Genomic DNA, 6804 nt, shown 5'->3' with positions numbered 1-6804 from the left:
TGATACATTGGATCAGATGGACTTGACAGATATATTTAGAACTCTGCATCCCAAAGCAACAAAATATACTTTCTTCTCGAGTGCACATGGAACATTCTCCAAGATAGATCACATACTGGGTCACAAAACAGCCCTTCATAAGTATACAAGAATTGAAATCATACCATGCATACTTTCAGACCACAATGCTATGAAGCTTGAAACCAACCACAGGAAAAAGTCTGGAAAACCTCCAAAAGCATGGAGGTTAAAGAACACCCTACTAAGGAATGAATGGGTCAACCAGGCAATTAGAGAAGAAATTAAAAAATATATGGAAACAAATGAAAATGAAAATACAACAATCCAAACGCTTTGGGATGCAGCGAAGGCAGTCCTGAGAGGAAAATACATTGCAATCCAGGCCTATCTCAAGAAACAAGAAAAATCCCAAATACAAAATCTAACAGCACACCTAAAGGAAATAGAAGCAGAACAGCAAAGACAGCCTAAATACAGCAGAAGAAGAGAAATAATAAAGATCAGAGCAGAAATAAACAATATAGAATCTAAAAAAAACTGTAGAGCAGATCAACGAAACCAAGAGTTGTTTTTTTGAAAAAATAAACAAAATTGATAAACCTCTAGCCAGACTTCTCAAAAAGAAAAGGGAGATGACCCAAATAGATAAAATCACGAATGAAAATGGAATTATTACAACCAATCCCTCAGAGATACAAGCAATTATCAGGGAATACTATGAAAAATTATATGCTAACAAACTGGACAACCTGGAAGAAATGGACAAATTCCTAAACACCCACACACTTCCAAAACTCAATCAGGAGGAAATAGAAAGCTTGAACAGACCCATAAACAGCAAAGAAATTGAATCAGTCATCCAAAATCTCCCAACAAATAAGAGTCAAGGACCAGATGGCTTCCCAGGGGAGTTCTACCAGACGTTTAAAGCAGAGATACTACCTATCCTTCTCAAGCTATTCCAAAAAATAGAAAGGGAAGGAAAACTTCCAGACTCATTCTATGAAGCCAGTATTACCTTGATTCCTAAACCAGACAGAGACCCAGTAAAAAAAGAGAACTACAGGCCAATATCCCTGATGAATATGGATGCAAAAATTCTCAATAAGATACTAGCAAATCGAATTCAACAGCATATAAAAAGAATTATTCACCATGATCAAGTGGGATTCATTCCTGGGATGCAGGGCTGGTTCAACATTCGCAAATCAATCAATGTGATACATCACATTAATAAAAGAAAAGATAACCGTATGATCCTGTCAATAGATGCAGAAAAGGCCTTTGACAAAATTCAGCAACCTTTCTTAATAAAAACACTTGAGAAAGTCGGGATAGAAGGAACATACTTAAAGATCATAAAAGCCATTTATGAAAAGCCCACAGCTAACATCATCCTCAACGGGGAAAAACTGAGAGCTTTCTCCCTGAGATCAGGAACACAACAGGGATGCCCACTCTCACCGCTGTTGTTTAACATAGTGTTGGAAGTTCTAGCATCAGCAATCAGACAACAAAAGGAAATCAAAGGCATCAAAATTGGCAAAGATGAAGTTAAGCTTTCACTTTTTGCAGATGACATGATATTATACATGGAAAATCCGATAGACTCCACCAGAAGTCTGCTAGAACTGATACATGAATTTAGCAAAGTCACAGGATACAAAATCAATGTACAGAAATCAGTTGCATTTTTATACACTAATAATGAAGCAACAGAAAGACAAATAAAGAAACTGATCCCATTCACAATTGCACCAAGAAGCATAAAATACCTAGGAATAAATCTAACCAAAGATGTAAAAGAACTGTATGCTGAAAACTATAGAAAGCTTATGAAGGAAATTGAAGAAAATATAAAGAAATGGAAAAACATTCCGTGCTCATGGATTGGAAGAATAAATATTGTCAAAATGTCAATACTACCCAAAGCTATCTACACATTCAACGCAATCCCAATCAAAATTGCACCAGCATTCTTCTCGAAACTAGAACAAGCAATCCTAAAATTCATATGGAACCACAAAAGGCCCCGAATAGCCAAAGTAATTTTGAAGAAGACCAAAGCAGGAGGCATCACAATCCCAGACTTTAGCCTCTACTACAAAGCTGTAATCATCAAGACAGCATGGTATTGGCACAAAAACAGACACATAAACCAATGGAATAGAATAGAAACCCCAGAACTAGACCCACAAACGTATGGCCAACTCATCTTTGACAAAGCAGGAAAGAATATCCAATGGAAAAAAGTCTCTTTAACAAATGGTGCTGGGAGAACTGGACAGCAACATGTAGAAGATTGAAACTAGACCACTTTCTCACACCATTCACAAAAATAAACTCAAAATGGATAAAGGACCTGAATATGAGACAGGAAACCATCAAAACCCTAGAGGAGAAAGCAGGAAAAGACCTCTCTGACCTCAGCCGTAGCAATTTCTTACTTGACACATCCCCAAAGGCAAGAGAATTAAAAGCAAAAATGAACTACTGGGACCTTATGAAGATAAAAAGCTTCTGCACAGCAAAGGAAACAACCAACAAAACTAAAAGGCAACCAACGGAATGGGAAAAGATATTTGCAAATGACATATCGGACAAAGGGTTAGTATCCAAAATCTATAAAGAGCTCACCAAACTCCACACCCAAAAAACAAATAATCCAGTGAAGAAATGGGCAGAAAACATGAATAGACACTTCTCTAAAGAAGACATCCGGATGGCCAGCAGGCACATGAAAAGATGCTCAACGTCACTCCTCATCAGGGAAATACAAATCAAAACCACACTCAGATATCACCTCACGCCAGTCAGAGTGGCCAAAATGAACAAATCAGGAGACTATAGATGCTGGCGAGGATGTGGAGAAACGGGAACCCTCTTACACTGTTGGTGGGAATGCAAATTGGTGCAGCCACTCTGGAAAACAGTGTGGAGGTTCCTCAAAAAATTAAAAATAGACCTACCCTGTGACCCAGCAATAGCACTGCTAGGAATTTACCCAAGGGATACAGGATGCATAGGGGCACTTGTACCCCAATGTTTATAGCAGCACTCTCAACAATAGCCAAAGTATGGAAAGAGCCTAAATGTCCATCAACTGATGAATGGATAAGGAAACTGTGGTTTATATACACAATGGAGTACTACGTGGCAATGAGAAAGAATGAAATATGGCCCTTTGTAGCAACGTGGATGGAACTGGAGAGTGTGATGCTAAGTGAAATAAGCCATACAGAGAAAGACAGATACCATATGGTTTCGCTCTTATGTGGATCTTGAGAAACTTAATAGAAACCCTTGGTGGAGGGGAAGGAAAAAAAAAAGAGGTTAGAGTGGAAGAGAGCCAAAGCATAAGAGACTTTTAAAAACTGACAACAAACTGAGGGTTGATGGGGGGTGGGAGGGAGGGGAGGGTGGGTGATGGGTATTGAGGAGGGCACCTTTTGGGATGAGCACTGGGTGTTGTATGGAAACCAATTTGACAATAAACTTCACATATTGGAAAAAAAAACAAACAAAAAAACATATAAACACAGACAACTCAAAAGCAAAAGAAAAAAAAGAACCCAATTTAAAAATGGCCAAAGAACTTCAATAGACGTTTTTCCAAAGAAAGCATACAAATGCCCCAACAGGTATATGAAAACATGCTCAACATTCCTAATCACCAAGGAAATGCAAATGTAAACCATGAGATATCACCTCATACATGTTAGAATGGTCATTATAAAAAACGGTAATAACTAGTGTTAATAAGGATGTGGAGAAATTGGAATCCTTGTACACTGTTGGCAAAAAGGTGCATACACTATGGAAAAGAGTATGGAGGTACCCCCAAATTAAAATTAGAATTACCATATCATCCAGCAGTTCCATGTCTGGGTGATTATCCAAAAGATTTGAAATCAGGATCTCAAGGAAACATTTGCTCTCTGGTTTTGCTGCAGTATTATTCACAATAGGCAAGAAGGGGAAATGATCTAAATGTCTGTTGGCAGATGAATTGATAAAGAAAATGTGGTATTTACACACAAAGGAATATTAGCTTTTAAAATAAGGAAACTGTGCCATTTGCAAGAACACAGATGAACCTGGGGGACATTATGCTAGGTAAAATAAGTCAGTCACAAAAGGAGTACTCCATGATCCCACTTAAATGGGGGAATTTCAATTAGTTAATCTCATAGAAGCAGAAGGTAGAATGCCATTTGGCAGGGGCTGGGGGAGGCGGAAATGAAGGGTTGCTGTCAGTATTATAAAGTTTTGGTTACACAACATGGGGAAGTACAAGAGATCTGCTTTACCTCATTTTGCTTACAGTTAACTAACACTGTACTATACACTCCTAACGTTTGCTGGAAGAGTAGACCTCAGCTTACATGCTTTTATCCACAAAAAATAACAAAACAATTAAAGATACAATTTTATAAAATTTGAACACACACCTCACCTAAGAAGATACACAAATGGCAAATAAGCGTATTATCAGCATTACTTGCATTAGAGAATTGCAAAGGGAATCAACAATGAGATACTACCACATGCCTCTACAACTGCAAAAATACAAAATACTGATCATACCAAATGGTGGCAAGGATCTACAGTAACAGAAACTCTCATTCACTGCTGGTGTCAATGCGCAATGCTACAACCACAAGGGAAGACAATTTGGCAATTTCTTACCAAATTAAATCTACTCTTGCCATACAATCCTGTAATCACACTTCTTGGTAGTCACACATATGACTCCAAAACTTACGTCCACACAAAAACCTGTAGCCAGGTGTCTATAGCAGCTTTATTCTTTTTTAAGTTTATTTATTTGTTTTGAGAGAGAGCATGAGCATGTGGGGGTGGGGTGGAGAAAGGGAGAGAGAGAATCCCAAGCAGGCTCCACACTGGCAGCACAGAGCCCAATGCAGGGCTCAAATTCACAAACCGTGAGATCCTGACCTGAGCCAAAGTCGGATGCTTAACTGACTGAGCTACCCAGTCATCCCTATAAGCAGCTTTATTCTTACATGCTGATGCTAAGAAGCATCCAAAACATCCTTCAGGGAATGAACGGATAAATAAACTGTGATGTATCCATACAACAGAATGTTATTCAGGGCTAAAAAGAAGGGAGCTATCAAACCATGAAAAGACATGGAGATAAATGCTTACTACTAAGTGAAAGAAGCCCATCTTGAAAAGGTCCATATCCTAACATTTCTGCTGCACAACATCTAGAAGAGGCAAAATTATGGAGACAGTGAAAGCACCAGTGGTTGCCTTGGGTCACAGGGGAGGGAGGGAAGGATAATAATAAATAATACAAATAGTCCAACAACTATTACGCAAATTTAATTCCTAACTTTAAATTTTCATAACTTTGAAAATTCCTCATTCTCCACAGTATCACTGGAGAATTCTGTCAAAAGTTTAAAGATGAAACAATGCCAACTGTATATACACTTCTTCCAAAACAAGAGGGGAACACTTCCCAAAGAATTTGATGAAGCTAACATAACCATAAGATACCAAAACCTGATAAAGACTATACCTCACAATCCTGCAGGCCAACATCCTTCGTGGATATAGACCCAAACATCCTTCACAAGATATCAGTAAACACCATCTATCAACACATAAAAAGAATTATATACCGCGATCAAGGGGGGTTTGTTCCTGGACAGCCAGACTAGTTCCATAAATGAAACTCAATGTACTTAGCCACATCAATAGGCTAAGAAATGCACATGACTACATTCATCCATGCAGGCAATTCATTTAACAAATTGCAATACCCATTCACCATAAAAACCCCCAGAAACCTAAGAGTAGAAGGAAATTTCTCAACTTGATAAAGATCATCTGTAAGAAAACCTACTTAATGGTGAGACAAAATGCTCCTCCCCTAAGAAGTGGAATGAGTATGAACGTGGGCTCGCCCCATGGCGACTTCAACATGGCCAGTATGCCCAATCAAGCAAAGGAAATAAAAACATGGAGTGGCAAGGAAGAAACCAAACCATCCTTATGTTGCAGAAGACGTGATTGGCTATGTGGGGAAAAAAAAACAAGAATCTACCAAAAAAAAAAAAAAAAAATCAAAAGCAACAACCAACAACTACCGGGAACTCTTAGAACTAAACAGAGCTGTGCCAAGTTGCGCGGTACGAGATGAATGTACAAGAATGAAATGAACGCGCTGGTGCAGGCCAGCTGCAAACAACGTGCAAAGACGAGGATCACACATGTGATACTATTTACAACTTTTCAAAACAGGAAACGTGAGCTCTCCAGGTGAAGAACAGTGACACGACCGGTCCCCTGAAGACAAGTCGCAGGTGAACGAAATCATGCGCTGTGGCACAGCGCAGAGACCCCCGGTGCCCCGCGCGCGGCGCCTGTGCGGGGCCGTGAGGTAATGCGCGGTCGTTGTGACGGAAGCAGGACTCCCGCCTCACGAGACGTCGCGCGGAGCCTCCACGACGGGGACGGGGACACGGACCGCCCACTCAGGCGCAGCAGCAGGGAGCGCGGTTCGCCCTCACATCGCATCCTCGCAGGCGCGTCCCTGCGCCCCAGGCCGACAGCGGACCAGTGAAGTGTCCCCGAGACCCTCCGGAACACGGACTTAGACTGGGTCGTGGACGTCAAAGGAAGGGGCCACACTTCTGGAAGGGCTCAGGCCACAGACGCGTCAGGACGCAAGGGTGGGCCCACAGTGTCGCCGTCCCTGACTGACCCGGAGGCCCACCTGAGGGGTATGAGGGACGTTCCGCGCGCCGA

The sequence above is a fragment of the Acinonyx jubatus genome, chromosome D4 (assembly GCF_027475565.1).
Source record: "Acinonyx jubatus isolate Ajub_Pintada_27869175 chromosome D4, VMU_Ajub_asm_v1.0, whole genome shotgun sequence".
NCBI classification, from domain to species: domain Eukaryota; kingdom Metazoa; phylum Chordata; class Mammalia; order Carnivora; family Felidae; genus Acinonyx; species Acinonyx jubatus.
Note: the sequence above shows the minus strand (reverse complement) of the source record.